General features: G+C 34.5%; 1 protein-coding gene across 1 annotated transcript in view; it reads right to left on the bottom strand.

The window, feature by feature from the left end:
• The window catches only part of Tenm1 (teneurin transmembrane protein 1), an 827344-nt gene that overhangs the window by 579744 nt on the left and 231923 nt on the right, over positions 1-15677 (bottom strand). The window lies entirely within an intron of this gene.

Here is a 15677-nt window from a genome sequence, read left to right as displayed (position 1 = left end):
TAAAGTGTGCTTGAGGGGACTGAGCTTGTGTTCATATTGTGACTCAGGCCTGCAGAGTATTTTTAATGACCTAGGTGCTGGTAAATTTTTATTTGTCATAGTACTGAGAGGATGTAAACTACATTTCTAGTGACTATACTGGTATAGAAACAGCAGGATCTAAATTGGGTTTAGAAACAGCAATATTGAGTTTCATGATAAATCACTGAAAGAGCCCTCCACCCCCAACCCCATAATGCTGAGCTAGGAGCTCTGATGCTCTTAGGGCTAGTAAAGACATTAGCTGCCCTACTTATCTCAGGCAGTTTGAGATCAAGTGCCACTTAAGATGCCAAAGTCCTCTGGAATATTAAAAGTCCTGTTTAAAAAAACTTACTTTTTAACATTTATTTTATCACTATTTTTGTCCACTGCAATATGTCTGCAACTTGCTTCTTTCATATAATGCTTAAATATTTAGTTTGAAATCATGTATTGATTCCTTCATTTTCTTCATCATTTCACCCTGTTTGTTTATTTGTATTTTTCAGACAGGATTTCACTTTGTATTTAAGATGGCCTGGAACTCACTATATAGTCCAGGCTGGCCTCAATTTTACCAATCCTGTACCCTAGCCTCTCAAATACTAAGATTCCAAGTGTGACACACCAGGCTTGGTTTCCAGAAGCAAATTTTGTGCAGCCCAAGCTCATCTCAAATTTATGATCCTCCTACCTCAGCAACACAAAGGCTGAGATTACTTCTACTGAGCCACCAAGACATGTATTGACATGTAAATTATGGCTCCTGTATCATATAGCATCTCATAGCTTGGAATCCCTATTTCATTTATGTTAAGCACACAGAAAATAGAAATCCTTCAGTAAGTTCATGGGTGACTGATACTAAATGGTTCATTCTACTTCGTAATATGAACAAAGCTTTACATGTTGAAGACTTATTTAAGCAAATGTTAAGATTCTGGAAGGTAAGACTTTAATCTTAGAAATGTCATAGTTGCAGTCCTACCTAGTACTATTCTAGACACATACATATTAGAGAATACTTAATATCCAAATACACAAATTCTATAAACATTCTAGGAATATAACTAGGTTTCTTTGGGTTAATATTAGAGAAAAGTATACTGAGAAAGAAGACAGATACAGTATTTTTATTACTTCTTTTATTCTTTGAGATTAGTATATCATGTCTCTCTTCCTTTTCCTCCTTCCAAGTCTTCCCATATAATCCTTACTCCTTTTAAATTTATGGTCTTCTTTCTTCATTAATTGTTGCTACATGCATATATACACTGTTGGTTCAGCAGTGCTTAAATCTAAGTTCATCTCATGAATCCATTGTCTATATAATTTTCTACATGCATTGTCTACACAGTTGTATGTTTTCAATTTTTAATACCCACATGAGTCTTTCCTCTATGCTACAGGTTTGAAATATTTAACTTGTTGCTGAATATTTCCACATAGGTATCTATAAACTTATCTGAAATTCGGTATGTTCAAAACTGGACTTCCATCACTTCTCCAGAAGTTCCAAAGAAGTTAGTCACCCTTGATTCCTATCATGCATTCCATTAGTTAGTGCATTTGTGTCATCTTTGAGAAAAATATAGAATCTAAACATTTATCCACTTCCTCACTACTTCTTTTGATCACATGGTATTCAAGCTAGAGTATTGTGACTTTTCTCCTAATCATTGTCCTGTTTATATCATTGCAGTATGATGGCATTTTTTCCTCACGGTAGTCAGAGTAGAAGTTTTAATATATAAGTGTGGTTGTTTGAATAGAAATGGCCCCAATAGGCTCATAGATTTGAATACTTGATCATCATGGAGTGGCACTATTAGGAGGTATATCCTAGTTTGAGTACATGTGGCCTTGTTGGAGGAAATGTGTCCCTGGGGGTGGGCTTTGAAGTTTCTGTAACTCAAGCCAAGCCCACCCACTCTTCCTGCTACCTGGCAATCCAGATGTAGAACTCCTAGTTACTCTCTAGCACCATGTCTCACTGCATGCCACCATGTTCTCCACCATGACAATAATGGCCTAAACCTCTGGAAGTGTAAGTCAGCCCCAATTAAGTGTTTTCCTTTATAGGCGCTGCTGTGGTCACGGTGTCTCTTCACAGCAATAGAACATTGACTAAAACAATAAGGATTTCATCTTCTCCTCTGTTCTGAAGCCATATTCTCTCAAATGAAAGTCAGAAGCCTATAGTAGCCTATAAGGGCCTTAGTTTCAACTTGTCACCCTCATCTCCTCATGTTTTCCTCTTGTTCATGAACTCTAGCTGTTTCTGAAAGCACCAGGCATAGTCTCTCCTCAGGGCAACCTGCCATTGAAAGACTACCCAAGATGACACTACCTATTTTCCTTTTTGTCTTGCAAAGAATTCATCAACAAATGGCATGGTGAACACTGTTTATCTTTTCACTGTCTGCTCTGCATGTGTTGGCATTGTCTGTTGGATTTGTTATTGTGTGTCTTTGAATAATGGTATGTAGTAAACAACTGATCATCACATTTTTGCATTAGTGAATGATTGTTGAACATGTTCAAGAGGTATTGGAGAGAATGTAGGAATGAATAAGGCATGGACTCTGTCCCAAGGGAACTTATAACCCAAAGTAGGTAATAAATAGAGAACTCTAGTAAAAAGTAGAAGGAAATGACTCTATGACAGTGGAGTTATTGTACAAAAAGAGGAAGATATTGTGAAAAGATTGGGCTTAATTTAGCTTATTTCTTCAACAAAACTGATACTACCACCACTAATGAAAGTCTGTTGCAACCTATGCCATCAAGCATATTTTAATTTCTTTCTTCTTTTGTTCCTATGGTCTATTTTTAGAAATTGTATAATTTTCATGCCTTGATTTGCTATGAATAGTGCAAAGTGAGAGCTGTACCAAAAGGAGAATTTCAGAATGTGCTGGCTAGTTTTATGTCAACTTGACACAACCTAGAGCAATACGAAAGGAGGGAATCCCAATTGAAGAAAAAATACCTCCATAAGATCAGACTGTAGGCAGGAAGCCTGTAGGACATTTTTTTTTTTTTTTTGGTTTTTTCGAGACAGGGTTTCTCTGCGTAGCTTTGCGCCTTTCCCTGGAACTCACTTGGTAGCCCAGGCTGGCCTCGAACTCACAGAGATCCGCCTGCCTCTGCCTCCCGAGGGGTGGGATTAAAGGCGTGCGCCACCACCGCCCGGCTGTAGGACATTTTTTAAATGAGTGATTGATTGGGCAGGGCCCAGCCCATTGTCAGTGGGAATACCTATTAGTTGGTGGTCCTGGGTTGTACAGGAAAAAAAGCTGAGTAAGCCATGAGGAGCAATCAAGTAAGCCTTATTGGCTTCTTTATTATTTCCTGCTTCCAGGCTCCTGCTCTATTTGCATTCCTGTCTTGAATACCTTTGATGATTATCTGTGATATGTAAGTTGCCTTTCGTCACAGCCATAGAACCCATAATACCTATGGTGGGATACCTTGCATACCCTTGATTCAGGGGAGGGACTTAGACTGGCCTCAACTGAATGTACCAGTCTTTGCTGACTCCCCATAGGAGGCCTTATCTTTTCAGAGGAGGGAATTAGGGGGTGGGTTGGGGGGAGAAGGCTGGTGGAGGAGAGGAAGAAGGGAAGAGAAGGGGATCGGTGGTTGGTATGTAAAATGAATAAACAAAATTCTTAATAAAGAAAAAAAAGATACCATAATACACAGAGACATATTTTTTAAAGCAAGGGTTGGACTTTCACAAAACAACAACAACAACAAACACATCCATGAAATTCATTTAATGTGATGTCTACCAACATAAATTGCCATATACAATTATTTTGTTCATTGTAGAATGAGACTTCAACAATTAGTAGGTGGACCACTATTTTCCACATAAGACCACTGACTGTGGGAAAACTATCAAGTATTTTGTAGAAAAAAAAACTTATAAGAGAATAATGTTTCCCATTAATCATGCATTGATTAGAAATTTAGACTTATCATCATGACATTCAAATATAATACAGGAAATTTAAAAAAGCTATGTCTTATTTCTATTGTCTAATGTTATAGCAACTATGATTTATCGAGCTATAATTATCTTTAATTTTATGTACATAAATATAGACATTCTCTTTTCTTTCAGTGTGTTTATTTGAAACATGTACATGACATATATATATATATATATATATATATATATATATATATATATATATATATGAAATGAGAGACAGAGAGAAAGGGACACAAATACACAGGTTTTATATAGCTGTTATGAACCATTTTCAAAGTTCAAATCACAGCAATTCCCACCTACAAATCAGCTAGGAATAAGGCATGTCACACCTATTCAATGTTTTTGACAGTCCTTGCAACCAATCATTCTTTAAAGTAGAACACTAGCAAAAGCTCTGTGATCCCTCCATCACAACAATTTTCTGTCCTAAAATTTGTGTCAGTTAATCCAGGAGAGATGAGAGAAACAGTCCATGCTTTTCTTTTTAGGGATATAAGATTAATACACACAATTGTGTAGGCCAGAGCTTAGAAAATACATAATCGTGGTATTTATCAAAACTTGAAAATCAGATCTTGAATTCATTGGCAAATAACACCTTTATGAAAAATTTAAAAGCTCCAAATTTAACATTTGGAAAAAGACTGGCATTTGAAATGCAACAAAGTTTGAAAGCAGAGTAATTCCAGAAGACATTGTTAGAAATACATCATGGAAAAAGGATTCTTAATTGCTTCACTGACTTTTCCATTCAGTGACCAGTATACAATTCATTATGTCCAATGTCAAGTCAGTGTTATTTAGACATGATGGAGAAATTAGAAATTCTAATCACTAGTCTGTATTTTCTTTCAGTGGAACAACTGGCAGGGATCTTCAATAAACAGAAGTATCTCCCTTTAAGAGGCTTCTTTCTCTAAATGTAAAGGGAAGACATTAGGCTATCTCAGAAATTTCTTCTAATTCTAAATTTCCCTGGTTGTATTTGAAATGAAAGAAAAGCTGTGGTTGATTTGCCAAAAAAAAAGAATATATTCAAGTCTATGTTTGCATTGGTAATCATTCTCTCTCTTCTCCCTTCTGTTCCCTTCTACTCTCAGAACTGCTATTACATACTCCAATCTACTTCAATAGATGTTGGAATAAAGATACTGCTTTTGAATCCATGTATCTCTGCACATATGAATGCATTAATAATTACTTATTTTTCTATTATTTTATTTTGTTTCTATGGCTCATTCCTTTTAAAATTATTTCTCTTATCTTTGATATTATAATATCATTATATGATTTCCCCCTTCCCTTTTCTCTCTCCCTCCAAACCTTTCCATAAACCCTTCTAGCTCTCTTTGAAATTGATCCTCTTTCTTCATTAATCATTATTACATGCATATATATGTATATGTGCATATACATATATATTCATAAATACCTAAATATAAACTTCTCAGTCTCTATTATGTTAATCATAGGTATGTTTTTGCATACATTGGCCTCTCAAGATGGAAACTTGTTCATTGTTTATCCACAACACAGATTGTCTGATTCTGCTCATTGTATCTCTTTATAAGTTGAATCCTTAACTGAGAAGTCACACTCTCATTGAGAAGAAGTAAAAGATACATACAACATTACTTAAGGTTAGCAAGCCCTAATAGCATAGCAAATACAGGGAAAGAAGCTATAAAGTGCTGAGGGAAAAGCTAGCAAGTGATATTGAAGTCTTTGGAAATGTTACAACACTTTTCCCTCAATAAAGTCCTTTTACATTATTTTAGTTTGACCAATTTAGATTGTGAAATGCTGACTAATTCTTCTCTGCCTTTCTTTTTCTTAAGGAATCATTGAAATGGAGACAGTTTTGGATGCTGCCTGTGACAGTAACATAGTCACCAATTCTTTAAAAAAATTGGAAGAAAAATCCCCCCATAGTTTTACTATCTAGAAAGGTGACTGTAGTCTTTCGGTTTGACTTTCGTGACTGCAATGGTTATTCTTCCATTCTGACTCATTTTTGCATATTTTTACACAATTTCTATGACGATAACCATATATCTCTGCAAAGTGGATGATGTATCATGATTTGCATGTGAATTCTCCTATTGTTAAATATTTACATTTCTTCCTCCCCACTTAGGAATATAATAGCTGAAATATTATTGACACACAATGAACATTTTTATTATGATTATTGTTTTTTATGTTTTATTGTTTTTTAGTCTAAGAACGTAAATTAATGAGACAAGAGTCTTGAACATTTTGTTGATTGGAAAATAATAATAATATACACTGCCATTAGCAATATATGAAACATTTCTTTCATTGTACTCTGGTCAATTTTGAGTATTGTTTTTAATGTCTGTTTAAATAAATAAATTAATGGTGCCATATTTTAATTTGCATTTGTTTGATGATAAATGAGGCTGAATATTTCAATTTCTGCACACTTGCTAATTCTATTTCTTCTCCTGTGAACTATTTACACCTTTGTACATTTATCTACTGGGAAACTTTCCTACATTTAAAAAATATTAACCTTTACTCATGCTATGCAACAAGTAGCATGACCTTCTATCCTGAATATCTGATGCAGTTAAATTTCATAGTGTACTCTCTGCCATTTTAATTTTATGGTGTTTTGGTAAGCATGACAGGAGGAAAACATGAGCAATGATTAGACATACATTACTTCTGACAAAATATGACAAGCTTGATAAAACCAAGAACATTTCCAAAACCAATTTGCTAATATATGATTGCTAAGTGGCTGTTTAATTGACTTCATTCAGTTATTTAGAAAACGAATTGCATTTTGGCTGAACTCTGTCATAAAAATGACCAACTTCAGTGTGGTGATGGCCAAAATACATACAGAAAGCCAACAAATTATTTTGCTATTGTTACAGAATTGACCAGTTTTTTCTTGTCAAATGGACACAATAAATTGTTTCAGCAAATAATAGAGAAATAACTGTGAAGGTTTTAGGATTCAGGATGATCATTTTAAGTGGGACTTATCTAAAAAGTGAGGGGTTTTGATGGAAACTACTTTTATGGTATGTAGTCATTTTGTTATATCAAGGAGATGATATTATAGTTTTGATATGGACTCTGTTTACTAAATCGGTTCACATGTATTCAGATAATTATTATATTAGAATTTTAAAAATCTTATAATGGAAGAAGTCTCATTAATACCTGGGAAACTAGTCCTCAAAAATTGATATCATTTGTGAGAACAGATGCAGTTGATATTGTCATGGTGCCTTTACAGGCTAGGTCTCTAGGTCATTTTGAAAGAGAAAACCAGAAGTTATGCCATTTTACAACTAAATAGTGATGTTGCATCTCTTTTTGGATATTCTTAGTCTTTCTTGCTATGTGTATTGTATGTTTTATTTGTTCTCTTAATTTTTATCAAAACACACACCATTTGGAAAGGCACTAATATGCTTCATATGAGACAAGAGGAGAGAAAAAACCTCAGTGAATACAAAGGACTTCACAAAGACTTTCTAAACAACTGTTTTGGAAACAGAAGGCTTAATACAATTTAATGTTCTCCATTGTAGTTAAGACAGTCTTGACCTTGAATTTGCATACACATACCACAAATTCAAACAAAATTTCTATGGAGTAATACTATATTATGATTTTGAAAAATTCCTACTTCATGATACACCATTAGAGGAAAGGCAAGAATGTCATGCATCTCAAAATAAGCTCCAAGAATATCATTAAGGAAGATCTTTTGTGGTAATTGTGTAAATAACTTGGAGATTTCTATTTCTTAGTAATTTGCAAGTGATAATTCATCTTTGAGTTGCAGTGACATCTATCTCTATTACTTCATGTCTTTTGGAACTTTAACAATGCCCTAAAGTAATTCCAAATTATCTGTCTCTTATTACTTTCTTACATCCTCTGTGGTGGATAATGCAGATCATCTAAATGCTTAATAGGGAGAACAATCTTCAAGAAAATTGAAGGTAACTCAATATGTAAAAGCTTCTTTTTACTCTTTGGAGAAAAACAATAGCTGTTTATTTCCCTAAGTAAACAATCATATTCAATTCATTTTCTTACAATGAAATCCATTGGGGTTTTGTAAATTTCATAGTAATTTTAGCATTAACATACTTATCCAAAATGTAGCATCAAACTCAATATAGCATCTTCAAAAGTAATAGGTTTTAAATGTGGTGTTATGTAATTGGAGATACCACTTCCATCCGTAGTTTACAAATAAGAAGTATTAATCAACACTCTTTTATTGCTGTCAATCTTCAGCATTAGTTTAGCAAAATTGGTACTTTATTAGTAACCCTCTTGAATTTCATGTGTAACAATTGGAAGCAGTAGCATGTTCACTGCCTGCTACTCAAATCTCATTTGCAATTATGCTAAACATTAGACTGTAAAGAATCTAATCAAATTAACATAACATATGCTCCAAAATATAGACCCTTTAGTGATTTGATTGCAGAGGTGGATACAGAGGTTAATTCTGATCTCTGGGATTTATAGTAAGGAGTTTACTGCTGTGGCCAAATGAAAACTAAGTCATAGCTGGTAGGCTACCAATCCCCTGTAAAATAACCTTAAAATAGAGGTTCTAGATATGGCTTTACAATAAAGTATTGTGCTTCTATTTCATAGCTGTAATGTGGGGTTAATATCAAATTTTGTTGTTATCATGAACCTAATACACAATTATTTTTAACATGAAAATTGTAAATTAGTGGTTTTCTTTAAAAGGTACAAAGGAAAAGACCCTAATAAGTTTACATTTTCAGCTTTTTATATATCATTGTCTACTAATTAACATTATATATTACTGCAAATAGTTAATAATATTAATGATAGCTAATAAATCATTTTTAAATTGGAAGGACTAGAAAGAAGATGCAGTTTTTTAAAAAGCAATTAACATACATGATCATATTTAATCCTCAAAAATTTCATAAGATAACTTTTCTCATTTTATAAAGGAAGAAACTAAAGCACAGTCATGTGATATAGCTAGTGAAGTTAGAATTCAAATCCAACTGGTCTCGCTCTGGAGTATTCTTAGACATTGGAACCACAATGGAACATAGGCAAGATTTTCAGCTGCAACTTAAAATGACCAATTAGCTTCTGGAAACTGTTAAAGGTGAAAGATATTTGGCCTTGAATGCCTACATGAAACAATGATATAACACTTTTTTAGACAAAAATGACATAATGGTAACCAGAAATAGTGACCCTAAACAAAACTTTAAATCAATAGCATTTTAAGACAATGAGAGTAAAATTAGAGAAAGACAAAAAAATTCAATGTTTTGTAAAGTTATGATGTATCAGACCACAATAACACTTCCTGCTTACCAATTTCTACACTTAGACTAACTGCCCACATAAATGAGGGCTAGATTCTATGGGCTTATTTATTCTGAATATTTTCTATACATAGTCATATAATGTGTGGCATTTGTATGCATAAATTTGTGCATGTGCATGCATGTGCATGGGTGTACTTGTGCATGTGTACACGTGCATGTAGAAGTCAGAGGACAAAGCACTTTTAGGTCAATGTATGATCAGTTTGATATACATCTTTGTATTGTTTCAGACTAAAAAAAGAAATATACTACACTTTCTACCAACACTTATAAATAAGAACTCAGTGTAGAGAGAACTGTAATTTTCAACCTTGTGAGTTTCCTTGACCAGGAGCTCAGCAAGACGGATACCATGTCTGGTACTGGAAATCTAGCCAACTACTTGGTGTTGGTGAAGCCATGTTGATTGGAGGAGAATCTACAACTACTAATTTACTAAACCAGAAAAATCCTTAACAATAATCTACTAACATCTTACCTTTTATTCACAGATATTCACCCTGTTTTGACATGTGCTGTAGGATTTGAACTAAATTCCTTAAGCTTTACTGACAAGCACTTTACCAACAGATCTATCTCTCTGGACCTAGAGATAGGTCTAGAATTAATTGTCTTTTGCACCTGCTATCTTACACAATACCTTCATAAGACTCTTTCTTACATGCTAAACTATGTCATCCTGTGATCCTGTGATATATAACCATTGATATCATTTGTACTGTTACAATTTTATGCAAGCTTGTTTTGTCACCACTGTCTTCTTGTAGATTTGTGTTTTGTCGATTACAGAAAGGTTGTGCTTATCACCTTGAAACTGTAAGAGTTCTATTTTCTGTCAATGAGTCTATGTGTAGACAGGGAGTTCATTCAAAGTTCATGATATTTTCTTTGGTTTTTATATTGTATTAGGCTTTCCCATGAATACTCGGTTCGTTGTTCCACAGTTAGCCAGGAGAGCATAACTGGTCATGGAGCTTCCAAGGTCTTCAATATCAACTGCATTAAATCAGAGCTTCAATCATGAATATCTTGCCTGGAACCACAAATCACAAAACCAGAAACGGGTTGGACAGCTCCATTAGCTTGATTCCAAGATTAACACTTTTAAGAATGATGCCGTTGGAGAAGAGAAGAGCATCATGTACTTTGCCATATCAGAAGAGCAATTTCAAGCTGTGGGAGTGCAGTTACAGTTCTTATAACCTTTTTCACCATGACCAAGACTTGCTAGTGACTTATCTGGTAGAAAGAAGTGGTGAACATACATAGAACTAAATCAAAATCATATAAGTTTGTTGTTTTTATATTCTCATGTGGACAAATAATTGTAAGTAAATATATATACATATATAGTTATTTATATATGAGATATATATTCTGGTAAATTTGGAAGTAAATTATTTAAAACCATTTTTATTTTTAAAGTGTAATATGACATATAGAATAACTCTTATATCTTGCAATCATATACTAAAATTTACGTAAAATTAAATAAGAATAAATAACATTTCTTGAATTTACTTTTTAAAGATCTATGGATAAAAGATAAGAATTCAGTGACATGAAGATGAAGAAGGAATAGATCTGTACACAGAAAATCACTGGTTACATAATATATAATATCTAAGTGTTGAGTTCAATTAATAATGTTTCAATTTTGTATATGATTGTTTATATAATAAAATGTTAAAATAAGTTGGGAGTGTTTTAATATTGAGAGAAGATAATAGAATACAATATTAAATGGAAAATCAGAACAGAAAATAATAAAGTTATTGATACTAATTTCATGAAAAGAGAGGAATACCTTTTTATTTACTTAATTTTCTATAGTGAATATCTGTCCAAGTATCACCAGGGAAAACAATATCCATTAACACACAAAGAGAGGATTATTTCTTTGAAAAAAAAATTAACAGACTGAATTAGAACACATGAGATTACCTTTGTGTTTTGTGATTATGAGTTATTTTTAAATATTTTATATTTTTCTCATTCTCTACATTCAGGTTATATTATATTTTCATCAAAATATCAATTATAAGTTTTAATGGAAAATTTTATTATTTCACTTTTCTTTTCATATTTATATTATATCCATATAGCTGTGTAAATGTGCAGACTGGTATATATTAAAAATAGTCAGTTTCCAAGGAACTTTAGTTTTTTTTCAAACTATCAACATTTACAAATAGTATTATAGTTTATATGGCTGACATCTTTCTGATGTAACAGTTTGTTATCACTCTTAATGTTCAAAAGAAAATACAGAGGTTCAGATATTTGCCAAAGATCACATAGCAAGATAGTAGCAGAACATGGCAGAGGACATATTCATCACCTGATGCTATTTTTGCTACATATATCCTACCACAAAGGGTATCAAACTGGCCATACTATTTGTTTATCAAACAACTTACTTAAGACCACGTGAATTCAAATTCTTTACATCAATTAAATGTAGCATCCATTTTATTTACTTAATTGTACCCAAAAGCCATGTGAAGGAAAGAGGCACTCAGATGAAATAACAGGGAGGAAGCAGTAGAATTTTGTGACATATGGCATGCTTGCTGGTGAAATCAAAGGTATGTTTCCTGCCAGCTTTTTGTCTGCAAAGTGTCTTTCATTTCACTAAGAGGTATACCCCATGCCAAGAAATGTGCAACCTCATAGCCTTTCCTTTTGAAACCTAAACCCATGAGAGGATAGACTTGGCATGACTTGATGGAACATTGAATGCAATATGCTTGACCCATTTGTGGGTACAAACTATCCATATTATCCACATACCAAAGGACTGTAAGTCATCATCTGGGTTTCTATCAGGTCAGGGGCACAGAAATAAGTCTTAGGTTAACCCTTGTCAACAGAAAATACTTAAAATAAAGAAACTCAGTAAATTAAAATAACCCAGGAAAAGAAAATAAAAGATCAAGAGGAAACAATCACATGTACTAAAAGCACAGAAAAGCAGCAATTTGACTAGTTTTGTAAATTGGATCATTGCCTTCAGAGGTGTAAACTGTTCAAAAGGATCCTAGTTTAGGCCAAAGAATTAAGTCTTTGCAACTGAGTCTACCACTTCTGGGTCAGGGAAGGTGGCTTCTGGTGAGTAGGGAAACAAAGCAATTTAGAAGAAATTATTTCTATGGAATTTTTGGACACATCATTTTAATTTTAGTACTGAAAACCCACGTTCTTTTAAAAAATATCTCAACATAAACTCTCAGGGTAAAACTATTAACTAGGAATAAAGGGCTCATATTTAAGGAGAGGTTCACTGAGTAAAATATGGCCATTTCCCAGAAATATAGCTGTCATTTTGGATGACTTGGTTCTCCAGATGCTATAGTCATTTTTAAAAGTTATTTAGTAAATCTTTTTTTTATTTATTTATAACTGCTTGCCATTAGTTCAGACTTATTACTGACTGGCTCTTACACTTAAATTCACCCATAATACTTATATATGTTTATCCACGTGGCTTGGTACCTTTTCTCAGTTCTGTCTTGCCATGTTGCTTCCTCTGTGTCTGGCTGGTGACTCCTGAGTCAGCCCTTCCTATTGCCAGAATTCTCTTTATCTGCTTACCCCGCCTATACTTCCTGCCGGATTACTCGCCAATCAGCATTTTATTTATCAACCAATCAGAGCAATACACATTCACAGCATACAGAACAACATTCCACAGCATGTGTATAATCTTGAAAACATACCTAATGTGACAATAAAATTGACTATTATAAATGACTTACTGTTAATCCGTATTTCTTAATTATACATTACATTTTTGGAGCTGATTAATTTTTATTTTATTTTATTATTTATTTATTTATTCTATAATTTTTTACTCATTTTATGTACCAACCACAGTTCCCTCTCCCTCCCCTCACCCTATTTCCCCCCATCTCCCCTTTCTTCCCCATCCACTTCCCAGAAAGGGTAAGCCTTCCCATGGGGCATCAACAAAGCCTGGTATATCAAGTTGAGGTAGGACCAAACCCCTCCCTCCTGTATCAAGGCTGAGCAAGGCATCCCACCATAGGGAATGGGCTCCAAAAAGACAGCTAATGCACCGGGGATAGGATCTGGGTCCGACTACCAGGGGCCCCACAAACAGACCAAGCCACACAACTGTTACCCACATGCAGAGGGTCTAGTTCAGTCCCATGCAGGCTCCCCAGCTCTTGGTCCAGAGTTCATTAGGTCTCATGAGCTCAGGTCAGCTGTCTCTTGGGTTTTCCCATCATGATCTTAACCCCCCTTGTTCATGTAAACTCTCCTTCCTCTCTTCAACTGGACTCCCAGAGCTTGGCCCAGTATCTGGCTCTCCGCAACTGGTTCCATCAGTTACTACATGGAGGTTCTACGACGACAATTAGGATAGTCACAAATCTGGAGAAGGCCAGTTCAGGCACTTTCTTCACTATTGCTAGGAGTCTTAGCTGGAGTCATCCTTGTGGATTCTTGGAAATTTCCCTAGTACCAGGTTTCTCCCTAACCCTGAGTTGCCAATACTGCTTCTCAAAGTTCGCTCTAATCCAGATATCTAAAGGAAGGATATGAGCTCTTAAACTATTCTGCTACCAAGGAGGAGTCACAGTGTATAATGGAAAACTTTTGTGTGTTAGAAAGAGGCCTACTAACCACTACTCTATTACTCTATACATATAACTGCTTCCCACTCTCTCTCTCTCCCTCCTCCCTCTATGTGCGAAAGTAAGTCTAGGTACACATGTGTTTTGCTATATGTATAATGGTCAGGAGACAAATTTGGGTACTAGTCTTTGCTTGTATTACCTCTTGTTTGAGACAGGGTCTCTAGTAATTAGCAGCTGTATTTATCATTCTAGCTGTCCTATGAGTTTCTGGAGGTGCCCTGTGCCTGTTATTTTGGCATAGAAACGATGAGATCACTACTGTGATGGTTTTACAACTCAGGTCACCCTGCTTGCATGATTCACCATTTGAGCCATTTCCCCAGTTCCTGTTTCCATATTTATAAAATTAAAATAATATCTTAATCACAGTTTTGATATGACAATTGACTAGAACATGAGTCATATATGTTTTATAGCTAATGGAAAATATGTGTGTCATAAAATATGTATACCAATGTGTAGCAGGAATCTTAAAAGTTCTTATTAATAAAATCAAACCCGAGGCCAGTTATTGGGGTCCATGCTGGTAGATCAGAGAGACAGAACAAGCCACAACTATCTCACCTTGCCAATTCCTCAGCTGGTCCTGTTTCCTCAGACTGGAAGCTTCTGTGTCCTCATCCCAATGGCTCTCAGCTGAACTGCTGCTTAAAAGCCTGAATGCTTATCCAGCCAAATGCTTAACCAGCCAAAAGCCTCTAGTTTCTGGTCCTCGCGCCTTATATATCTTTCTACTTTCTACCACCACTCCCTGGGATTAAAGGCTGGCTTTCTGGGATTAAAGGCGTGTGTCACCATGCTTGGCTATTTCCAGTGTGGCCTTGAACTCACAGAGATCCAGAGGGATTTCTATCTCTGGAATGCTAGGATTAAAAGTGTGAGTGCCACCATTTTCTAGCCTTTGTATCTAGTGGCTGTCTGTTCTCTGACCCCAGATAAATTTATTAGAGTACACAATATTTTGGGCAACACAATACCACCACATTTCCTCTCTTTTTGTCTAAAATTAAAAAAGCTTATAACTAATACAAGAAAAACTATCTTCAATAAGTATATGCAATATACAGTCAAGATTACATTAACAATGTCTAGTCCATTAACATTTGACAGATCCAGACAAAAAACTCCATTATATATATTAATAATGTCCAGTCCAGTAACATCTGATAAACTCAGACCAAAAAATTTTCATTACTTATCTTATTTAAAACAAGTAGTTCTGTTTTAAAAGTAGATTCCATAATCTCCCTTTTTATCTTATCATATCCATATTTTCTCTTTTTTCTTTTCATAATAGATTCATTAGTCTACCTTTTGTCATTTTTATATCTTCCCCTTTTTCTTCAGTGTAGATTCAGTGATCTACCTATTTATCCTATTATTTCTTTATCTTTTTTTCTCAGAGTAGATTTGATGATCTATCTCATATCTATATTCTCTTTTTCTTTTTGCTTTCTAGGGGTGAAGATATCTTTAGGGAATCTTGAAAAGAAAATTTTGGGGTTAATCATCAAGTCCTGTATCGTTTGTTCAGTCTCTGGATAATAGGAAAGTTCAGGGCTTGTTTCAAGTCCTTGTTTGAGTAGTCTGTCAGGCTGGATC

Source organism: Peromyscus maniculatus, chromosome X (assembly GCF_049852395.1).
Source record: "Peromyscus maniculatus bairdii isolate BWxNUB_F1_BW_parent chromosome X, HU_Pman_BW_mat_3.1, whole genome shotgun sequence".
Taxonomy (NCBI): Eukaryota; Metazoa; Chordata; class Mammalia; order Rodentia; family Cricetidae; genus Peromyscus; species Peromyscus maniculatus.
Note: the sequence above shows the minus strand (reverse complement) of the source record. Positions and strands in the feature narration are given on the sequence as shown.